General features: G+C 42.5%; 1 non-coding gene across 1 annotated transcript; it reads right to left on the bottom strand.

The window, feature by feature from the left end:
• Positions 1-675: 675 nt before the first annotated feature.
• LOC118486935 lies at positions 676-781 on the bottom strand. Its single transcript, XR_004880102.1, has one exon. It is a non-coding gene; the product is annotated as a small nucleolar RNA R71 (small nucleolar RNA).
• Between the last annotated feature and the right edge of the window lie 10,369 nt (positions 782-11,150).

The raw sequence follows: 11,150 nt of genomic DNA on the forward strand, positions 1-11,150 counted from the left end.
GTTATGGTGATCAAGGGGAGTTTGGGTATTTGCAAAGTCAATCTCAAGGGATGGCAAGTGTTGGTGGCATGCCACAACAACAAATTATACCACAACATATTCGGCCAAGACCACAAGGGCCACCAATACAACAACCTATTCCATTGCAACAAGTTCGGCCACAACATGTACAACCACAATTTCAAAGGCCGATTCAATACCCACCGATGCCCCAACAATCAATTGCACCACAAGGGCCGATACCAAGACCAATGGGTCCTATTCGTCCAAGGGGTCGATTGGGTGTTCCAAGAAGGCATCTTAGGGAACAAGCAAGGGGAATAGAGGCACATTTCAGGCCAATCATTACTCAAAACCCGTCACCGGTGGTTATCCCTCACAACAACCAAGGGAGAACTTTTGAAGTAAGAACAAACTCGTTGCAATGCTTACCAAAGTACAAAGGGTTAGCAACGGAGGAGCCGTATTTCCATTTAAAGGCCTATGACTCAATTTGCAACACTTTTGGGAGTCAAGGTTTTTCGGCCGATGAAGTCAAGTTGGTCTTATTTCAGTTTTCTTTGGAGGATAAGGCAAAGAAGTGGTTCTACACTTTGCCTTCGGCATCTATTTACACTTGGGGGGAAATACAACAAACTTTCTTAGACGAGTTCTATACCGCCCAAAAGACCAATGATGCTAGAAAGGGGTTGAGGAGCTTCCAACAACAACATGGTGAGATGTTCCATGAAGCGTTTGAACGATTCAATATGATGATAAAGAATTGCCCTCACCATGGAATCAAATTGTGGGAGTTAATGAATGCTTTTCACGAGGGGTTGAGTGCCGAAGATGCTCGCGATTTGATGTCCATTACCGGTGGGACTTTTGGAACAAACTATGAGAATGAAGATTGGGAGTTCTTGGAAAGCATGGCAACTACGTCAAAGAGGAAAGCTCAAGCTTCAAGAAGAGCCCGACCGACCACTACCCGACCGCAAGTGCACGCCATAGATGATGGTAATGTTCAAACCACTAACCAAATATATGATGTTTGTGCTTTGTGTAATGAGATAGGTCATGCGGCTGAAAATTGCCAAGGGATGTTGGAAGGGCAATACGAGGAAGTCCATGCGGTTCAAGGTCAAGGTCAAGGAGGAGGTGGTAGGAACTACAACAACATGAATTCTAATACCTACCACCCCGGATTGAGGAACCATCCGAACTTTAGATATGGGAACCCTTCAAATCAAGCGAACCCAAATTTTCAAGGTAGCCAAGGTAATTTTGGTTCACGGCCATCTTACAATAATCAAGGTGGATACCGAGGCGGAAATAACCAAGGTTATCAAAAGCAATACCAAACGAGTCAAGAACAAGGGGGGTCTTCGGGTGGAAACGAGGTGATGGAGATGTTGAAGAGCATGCAAATGGAGATGCAAAAACGGAACCAACTTGACGAAGTGCGAATGCAAAAAGATGAGGTTCGTGATAAAAGCATCCAATCACTAACAACCCAAATGGGTCAATTAGCAACCGATGTGGCGGAATTGAAGAAAGGAAAGGGTCAACTTCCAAGCGACACTAAGGTAAACCCTTCACATGGTTCGTCACGAGGTAATGTTAATATTAATCATGTTAGTGTTTTAAGAAGTGGGAAAGAATTTAAAGCCAATTTGTCACCCGAATTGGTTGAGGGGGTGGTTGAGGATATCACGGGAATTGAAAGTGATGATGAACTTTCACCGGTTAAACCAAAAGAAACAATTATTAAAAAACCGGGTTTGGGTGAAAGTGAAAAGAATGAAAAAGTTGAGGGTGAACCGAGTCAAGTTCCATTTCCATCGGCCCTACTTGATCCGGGAAAGAAAAATTTTATTGTGTCGAGAGGTCCTCAAAAAGAGGAGATGTGGGATATGTTCAAACAAGTAAAAATAAATCTCCCACTCCTCGATGCAATAAAACAAGTCCCCGCTTATGCAAAATTCTTAAAAGAATTATGTACACAAAAAAGGCAAAACAAGAAGAAAGTGCCTAAGCAGGTGGATTTGACCGGGCAAGTAAGTGCGGTGTTGAATGGAGAGCTTCCTCCTAAGCTCCAAGATCCGGGTACGCCATTGATTAATGTACAAGTTGGTAATTTTCAAATGGCTAAGGCGTTGCTAGATCTTGGAGCCGGAGTTAGCATTTTACCGGGGGGCTTATACGACCAATATGACTTTGGTCCATTAGCAAGGGTGGAGACGACGGTTGTTTTGGCCGATTTGTCTCATAAGTTGCCCCGGGGTATGGTTCAAAATGTCATTGTAAAAATTGATGAGTTTTATTACCCGGTGGACTTCTTAGTCTTGGATTACTCATCGGCGGACCCTAAGCAACAACAAAATATAATATTGGGTCGGCCATTTTTAAGCACCGCACATGCTATTATTGATTGTAGATTTGGTACAGTTGATATGGCGTTTGGAAATCGAAAAATGCGTTTGAATGTTTTTACTAACAATTCTAATGCTAACGGTGTTGATGAGTGTTTCATGGCAGACATAGTAGATGGATGCAACCCGCATGAGTATGAGGAGGATGGTTTGGATATTTGCCTGTGTGACTTTTCTGAACAGGTACATGCTTATGCACTACGGGTTGAAGAGGAAGCACAAGATGCTATGGCAATGAAAGAAGGTAGACCACCGTGGACCCATCAATTCGAGGGTTTACCGGTGGAGATCGATTCGGGTACAAAACCATCATTGGAGGAAGCACCAAAGTTGGAGCTCAAGGACTTGCCTAACCATTTGAAGTATGTATTCCTAGGGGATAATGACACTTTACCGGTCATTATTGCCTCTAATTTGGAGTTGGCACAAGAGCAAGCATTGATGGAGGTTTTAAAAGCGAACAAGGGTGCTATTGGATGGACGATTGCCGACCTCAAAGGAATTAGTCCATCCATTGTCATGCATAAAATCATCACGACCGAAGATGCCAAACCGACACGAGAAGCTCAAAGGCGGTTGAACCCAAACCTAAGGGAGGTAGTTAAAAAGGAGGTAATTAAATGGTTGGATGCGGGAATCATCTATCCGATTTCGGATAGCGCTTGGGTGAGTCCCACCCAAGTTGTGCCTAAGAAGGCCGGAATTCAAGTAGTCAAGGATGAAAGTGGTGAACAAATTGCCACCCGACCGGTTACCGGGTGGCGGGTGTGTATTGACTACCGAAAATTGAATGCCGCCACTTCTAAGGACCATTTCCCGCTACCTTTCATTGACCAAATTATTGAAAAATTGTCGGGTCAAAAATATTATTGCTTCTTAGATGGGTACTCGGGTTATAATCAAATCGCCATACACCCGGATGACCAACACAAGACCACCTTCACATGTCCATATGGCACCTTTGCGTTTAGGCGAATGCCATTTGGCTTGTGTAATGCTCCGGCAACGTTCCAACGATGTATGATGAGTATTTTCTCGGACATGGTTGGAGAGTCGCTCGAAGTATTCATGGATGATTTCTCCATTTTTGGCACTACTTTTGATAATTGTCTCAACGAATTGCAAAAGGTTTTGAAAAGGTGCGTTGAGAAAAATTTAGTGCTAAGTTGGGAGAAAAGTCATTTCATGGTGCAAGAGGGCATTGTGTTGGGGCATGTGATTTCGGAAAGGGGGATGGAGGTGGATAAGGCAAAGATACGGGTAATATCATCTTTGCCACCTCCTAAAAATGTTAAGGGTGTAAGGTCATTCTTGGGACACGCGGGTTTTTATCGACGTTTCATTAAGGGTTTTAGTGTTATCACCAAACCCTTATGCAATTTGTTATTAAAAGATGTCCCGTTTGATTTTACTAACGAGTGTATGCAAGCTTTCACTGTTTTGAAGGAACACTTGGTCAAGGCGCCTATCTTGCAACCACCCGATTGGTCAAAGCCGTTCGAGATAATGTGTGATGCGAGCGACACTACTATTGGTGCAGTTTTGGGTCAACGGGTTGACAAGAAACCGGTGGTTATTTACTATGCAAGCAAAACTTTATCCGAAGCGCAACTTAACTACACCACAACCGAGAAGGAATTACTAGCGGTGGTGTATGCTTTAGATAAGTTTCGCTCGTATATTTGGGGAAGCAAGGTAGTGGTTTATTCGGATCATAGTGCGGTCCAGTACTTGATGGAGAAAAAAGATGCGAAGCCGCGTTTGATTCGGTGGGTCTTATTATTACAGGAGTTCGATCTAGAGATCCGAGACAAGAAAGGAAGTGAGAATGTAGTAGCGGATCATTTGTCTCGGATTCCGGTGGAGGGGATCGATGATGTGAGTGAAATCAATGAAAGTTTCCCCGATGAGCAACTTTTAGCCGTTTCCACTTTTGTTGCACCGTGGTACGCTCATTATGTCAACTATTTAGCCACGGGTGCCATTCCAACTCATTGGACCAAAAAGCGTCGACAACAATTTATGGTCCAAGTGAGGCAATACATTTGGGATGAGCCGGATCTCTTCAAGATCGGACCGGATCAAGTTATACAGAGGTGTGTGCCCGAGACGGAAGTGTTGGAAATCTTAACTCATGCCCATTCGTCCGCTTGCGGGGGTCATTTTAGTGGGCATAAAACCGGCTATCGGGTACTATCTTGTGGGTTTTATTGGCCCACTATTTTTAAGGATGCAATTGAGTTCGCCCGGAATTGTATAAACTGCCAAAAGATGGGTAGCATATCGAAGAGGGATGAGATGCCACTACAACCAATCTTGGTTGTAGAGATATTTGATGTATGGGGAATAGATTTTATGGGTCCGTTTCCGAATTCGAATGGCTTTCTTTATATTCTTGTGGCAGTGGATTATGTCTCGAAGTGGATTGACGCTATTGCAACACGAACGAACGACCACTCGGTTGTTTGTAAATTTGTTCAATCCAACATCTTCTCTCGCTTTGGAATCCCGCGGGTTATTATAAGTGATGGTGGTTCACATTTCAAGAACTTCAACTTCGGAAAATTATTGAAGAGGTATAGCGTGAACCACCGAGTCGCCACACCTTACCATCCGCAAACGAGTGGATAAGTCGAAGTGTCCAACCGTCAAATCAAGGAGATCCTCATGAAGACGGTAAGAACGGATAGAAAGGATTGGTCGAGCAAGTTGGATGATGCTTTGTGGGCGTACCGTACGGCCTACAAGACTCCGATTGGCACAACACCTTACCGGATGGTGTATGGTAAGGGTTGTCACTTGCCAATGGAGTTGGCGCATCGGGCGCATTGGGCGATCAAGACAGTCAACGCGGATTACGATGAGGCGGGTAAGTTGAGGAAGTTGCAATTGAGCGAGATAGAAGAGATTCGAGATGAGGCGTACGAATGTGCATCGGCTTATAAGGATAAACTAAAGAAAGTACATGATGCGAAATTGCGCAAGAAAACGTTCGAAGTGGGGCAGAAAGTTTGGTTGTACAACTCACGATTGAAGATGTTCGCGGGCAAGCTTAAAAGCAAATGGATGGGTCCGTATGTTATTCGAAGAGTTGGGCGATTTGGTGATGTAGACATTCAAGACGAGCAAACATTGAAACAACAAACGGTGAACGGTCACCGCTTGAAGCCGTACTTGGAGGGAAATGACATCAACAACTTGGAGCTTGACAAAGCGGGCTATATCTTACGCCCGGTCGATGAGGAACAACCATGAGAGGCCCAGGTTTGGTGGTAGTGTACATAGTAGTAGTTTGTTTTGTTTTGTTTTGTATAATTGCACAATTGCCATAGTTCCTCGAAGTCCGTGTTCGAAACAAGTGTGGGGATGTTCGGGTCACGAATTGCTCTTACATTGTGTTGAGGACAACACGGGATTTTTGAGGGGGTAGGGTAATTTTTACAAGTTTGTGAAAAAATTAAAAAAACATAAAAAAGTCGAAAAAATTAAAAAATCTAAAAATTTTTCACATAAAACCTCAATTGTTGGCAAAGAAGAGATGCCCAGTGAGCACCGTAATTTACGGTACAGCCGTAATTTACGGTGGTTGTTCAAAAGTGTTGGGCTTTACGGTGATATTCTACTGAGTTACGGCAGAGAATTGAGGGTCAGTGTTTACCGTAAATTACGGTAATACCGTAATTTACGGTGGAAATTGGAATTGGTTGGGGCTTTACGGCGTAAGTCTACTGTGTTACGGTGGAGAATTGATGTTCAGGTCTCACCGTAATTTACGGTGAGACCGTAAAATTACGGTACGCAGAATTTTTGTGTCGGTCGTTTGGGGTTCCGCTTTTATATAAAAAAAATAATAAAATCTAATAAGAACAAAACATGGTCACGTGAATACTTCCCCATCCACCCATTCTCTTTCACTTTACATCATCTCTTTCTTTCTCTCAAGACCCACCACTCTTCTTCTTCTTCTTCTTCCCAAACCTTCCACCCTCCATAACTTTCCAAATTCCTGTCCAAATCAAGTGAAATCTTGGTCTAACTTGACTAATTTTTCACAACGTTGTCGATTGTGAGGAGAGATTTCAGAGAAAACACACTTTTGAGGTCCGAATTTGAAACCCTAATTTGAGATAATTTGGGGGTTTTGGAGTTTTTGGTTTCACAAGCACTCTTCCATCTTTAAACAAGGTATGAAAGCTTATTTTATTATATTTTGGTGCTACATTGTGAAAAGTAATGTGATTTAGGTTATGTGCTCTTGCCCACTTGCTTGTTGTTAAGATATGATTATGAAATTGATTATTGAACATGGTTTGTGGTTGTAGATGTAGGATTTGTGGTTAAAGTAGTGAACTTTTGGGATGTTCTACATTATAGAGACACCATGCCCAATTTTTGAAAAATTCTTGATACACTTTTGGTTCATTAACATCTACAACCATGATAACAAGCAAGTGTGGGGAGGATTTTGAAGAGAGGGTTTAATTTGGTGTTTGCTTTTGTTGCTTGTCTCATGTGTGTAGGTAATGGCTAAGACAAAGGAACAAGCGGGACCAAGTTCATCATCATCAAAAGGCAAGGGCAAACAAAAGGAGCAACCACCAAGAAAGAGGCAATATATGGGTAGGGTTAGTGAAAGCGAAAGTGAAGGCGAAGAAGAGAGGGCGTTAGACCCGAGTGAAAAGCCGGTATGGAACTCGGGGTCTTTGGATGATCAACCCGAGATTTGGCAGCCAACACTTTACAATGATTGCATGAATAAGTTGAAAAACAAGGCAGCCGCGTTTATTTGTGAGAAAGAAGTTGATGAGCCCCAATTTGGCCAGTTCGGGGTGTTTGCTAAGTTTCGCGCTTTAGGTTGGGAAGGGGCGCTTAAATGCTTCGACAAAGACAAGAGTAACCTGTTTATGACAGAGATTCAAGAGTGGATGGCAACCTTACAATGTCACAATTTTAACAAGCCGTCACAGATGAAGTTGATTGGGAAGGTACATGGGGTACCGGTGGAGATGTCATTCGACACGTTGAAGAGGCTGGGGGAGTATGACAGTCTCCCGGATAAGGAGTACATGATTCCCACACTTGATGACTTATTGCTTAAACCAGAAAAGCATGTGAGATGGAACGACATGTTGGCAGCATTGTTTTTGCCCGGTAGATACAGTGGTATTCTATACCAGAAGAACTTGAAGATTGAAGCTAAATTGCTGCATACAATCTGCCTTCTCAATGTCATTCCAAGAAGGGGAGACATAGAACAGGTGAGGTACCCAGAGATACCCGTTCTTTATTCGTTGATGCATGGGTCCCCACGCTTCCCGATACGTTACCTTATCATGCACCACTTATGGATCTGCCGGAACAAATATGGAAGAGACATCGTCCCGTACTGCCGCATAACTACGGGTTTGATGAAACAACAGAAAGCGCTAACATCCGAAGACCGAGGTTTGACAAAAAGGCACTAGCCTTTTACATTGGATAGGTTGGGGAATGTTTGGACGTATACCCAGTCGGAACGTTATCATAAGTTGAAATCGGAAGGTCAACGGTGGAGGGCATTAAAATTGGGTGCAAGAGAGTTGTTACCGGGAGAGCCGGATGAGCCGGAAAGTGATGTAGAAATGGTTCCGAGCGGGGACGAGGATTATGCGGACGAGCCGCATGGTGGTGCAAATGTTGGTCTAGGGGGTTTTGGTGGAGGTCATGGTGGTATGTTCTACGACTATGCGCAGCAACCTTATGAGCCGGGGTGGGCTTATAGTGGTTCAATGCAAGAGGTGATCGAAAGTCAACGTCCGCCGGCATCTATTTTTGATACATGGTCGGGGTCGGAGAGGACGTTGTATGATCAAAACACGAGGAATAGTGCAAGCATAGAGCGGTCATTAAAACATAGCTTCGATCGCAATGAGGCATGGAACCGTACCTTCGCATATTCTCGAGAGGTGGATACTAATAATAGATATCATGATGATCAAATGAGGCGGATGCATGCGGATTGGCATGCCGGAAGGCCGGTTGTTGAAGATCCACAACATGTGGACTATGCTTCATTGCCGCCTTATGATGGTAGCATTTCATATCCGACTCCACCACTCCACCATTCTCAATGGCTTGACCCGAGGCAGCAAGAGGGAGCGCAACAACAAGCAGGGAGTAGCAGCGGCGCATTCGGATTTGGAGAGTGGAATGATATGATGTCATCCATCTTTGGACCTCCAGGACCGCGCTACTATTAATCAGGTGGTATTCCTTCTTGTGTATAGTTTGTACATATTTTTGGTTTATGTTGGTTATGGTAGGGAGGATGGGTGGTGTTTGATTATGTGGTTGATTGTTGGGTTGGTGTTTGTTGGTGGTGTCGTGTTTAAAAAAAAAACAGAAAAACATAAAAAAAATATAAAAAGAAAAATACAAAAAAAGAAATTTGGGGTTTGAGAAAACAAGCTTTTGTTGATGATGATTGAGTTTAGTGATCAAAGCCTCCCAAAGCCATACATTGGGGTCAATGTATCCCAAGTGTGGGGATGGGGGGAAATTTTGAGGTTTTTGAAAAATTTTGAGCCAAGCGAAATGATGTGAAATTTTGAATGCCCTAACTTAACCCCAAGTTGATGCACCGGCAACCCTTGATACCTTTTTCGTTCTTGGTGAGAGTTGTAGCCACACTTGTACATAAATAATTGTCTTTGATGAGAGTGGCTACGGGTGGGGGTGCATTAGAACTTGTGCTTGAATGCGATTTGAATCCTTAGTTAAACATGAATGTAGAAAGGATAAGGGCATTAGGTAGCCTCGTCGATGGTGTGAGCGAGTGTGGGACTTGGGGGGTTGGACCTCATAAGTATATATATGAGCATGGTAGTGAGAGGGGCGAGGGTTTGGACATTTAGTTGCCCATTTTGTGCCTGTGAAGCTTATCATTTGTTTCCCCTAGCTACTTCCTTAAAATTTACCCAAATTTGACCCGGTCGGATAGTGTTAGTGATAGTATTAGTAGTTTTGCTAGTTTGAAGTAGATATGGTTAATGCGTTATCGTATGGTTGTTTGCTTGAAAAAAAAAATCAAATCAGAAAAAAAAGAGAAAAGCAATGAAAAGAAAAAAAAAGGGGCTTAATTGTCTTGTATATAGTAGTGCGTTTGTTTGTAGTTTGTTTTTGTTTGTAATAAAAAGACCGGGTCGAATTTTCGCTACTTTATATATATATTCCATTTCCTACCTATACACCTAGCCGCGTTACAACCTTGAAGTCCCTTTGATTTGCATTCATGTTTGACCCATTGTAGGAGAATGATCGATTTAGGTACAAGCTTATGATTGTGCAACCACCCGTTTGCCTAGTGTGTGTCTAGCTTATCTTTGCTAGTTTTCACTTGTAGCCGAGAGGAGAGAATTTGAGAGGGGTGCATTGCTTGGGTATTAAAAAGGGGTTGGTAAAGAGATTGCATGCCTTGCTTGGTTTGATTTGATCACTTGTTTTGAAATCATTTTGATGAGTTGCTTGGGACAAGCAACGGTTAAGTGTGGGGATGTGACGGGTGGTCCTTTGGACAACCCTTAAATGTGTTAAAAGATGAAATAATCCTCCACTTAATCGTGTAATTATCATGAATTAGATAACTACGGTGTTTATGTTTCAGGTGCAATTCAGGTGTTAAAGGATGGATAAAATGCAGCTTTGGAGGCTTTGGTGATAAACGGGTCGAGCGTGGAACAAGAGACACAACAAAGAAAACAAGGCAGCTCACCACCGTAAATTACGGTCCTACCGTAATTTACGGTGGACCTGGATTTTACCTTCTCCTCCACCGTAACACAGGTTGTTTATGCCGTAAAAGAACAATGTCCACCGTAAATTACGGTGGAGCCGTAATTTACGGTGGAAGCTGCGATCCAAAGTGTAACTGCCATCATTTAAATCAGTTTTTGAGTGTCTTTTCACTATCTTTCATCATTGGACGGTTGTGGATGAACATTGGGGCGAATTTTGGCTACTTGCTTGGTTTGTGAACATTTCTTATGATTCGGTTTGTATTTTCGATTCGTATGAACACTAGTTTGATTATGATGATGATTCACCGAGCCATGTCCGGCTAAACTCTTCGGTGATCATCTTAGGTGGATGTTTCTTGAACTTTTGTGTGTTTAATTTCTGAATTTCTAGAATGATAACTTGCGTTGCTTGAATGTCATGGTGTATGTTTGGTTGTTTGTAGTTTGTTAATCAATATTGCAATTTCTAGTCTTAATCGTACGTTCTTGGTGCCGTTGGCAATCGAGATATCACGGGAAGGGTTAGGGTTGGTTATTGATTAATTTGTCATCGGGAAACAACCTCGCGTTTATATAATCCGAGTACTTTGTTCCCTTTTATCACTTCAATCATCTATACACGAGTTATGTCTATGTAACTCTTTCTAGTTGAATTACGCACAATTGTTTAAAGAAACTGAAACCTAAGGTGATCATTGTTCTCTCCTAATTTGTTTTACAACCAACTTTGATTTGAATTAGTTTTTAATTTAGTTTTCTAAATCAACAATCCAAACTCTTGAATTTTAATTTTCTGCAATTTAGTCTAATAATTAGTTTAAGTACAAAGCTATACATTCAACACATCTTCCACATACTCCCTGAGTTCGATACCCTACTACCACTATCTATAGTTGTTTGGGGATTAAATTTGCGTGTACCTACGACTGCACGTCAGTAACCCATCAAGGATCTCCACATA

Source organism: Helianthus annuus, chromosome 14 (assembly GCF_002127325.2).
Source record: "Helianthus annuus cultivar XRQ/B chromosome 14, HanXRQr2.0-SUNRISE, whole genome shotgun sequence".
Classification (NCBI taxonomy): domain Eukaryota; kingdom Viridiplantae; phylum Streptophyta; class Magnoliopsida; order Asterales; family Asteraceae; genus Helianthus; species Helianthus annuus.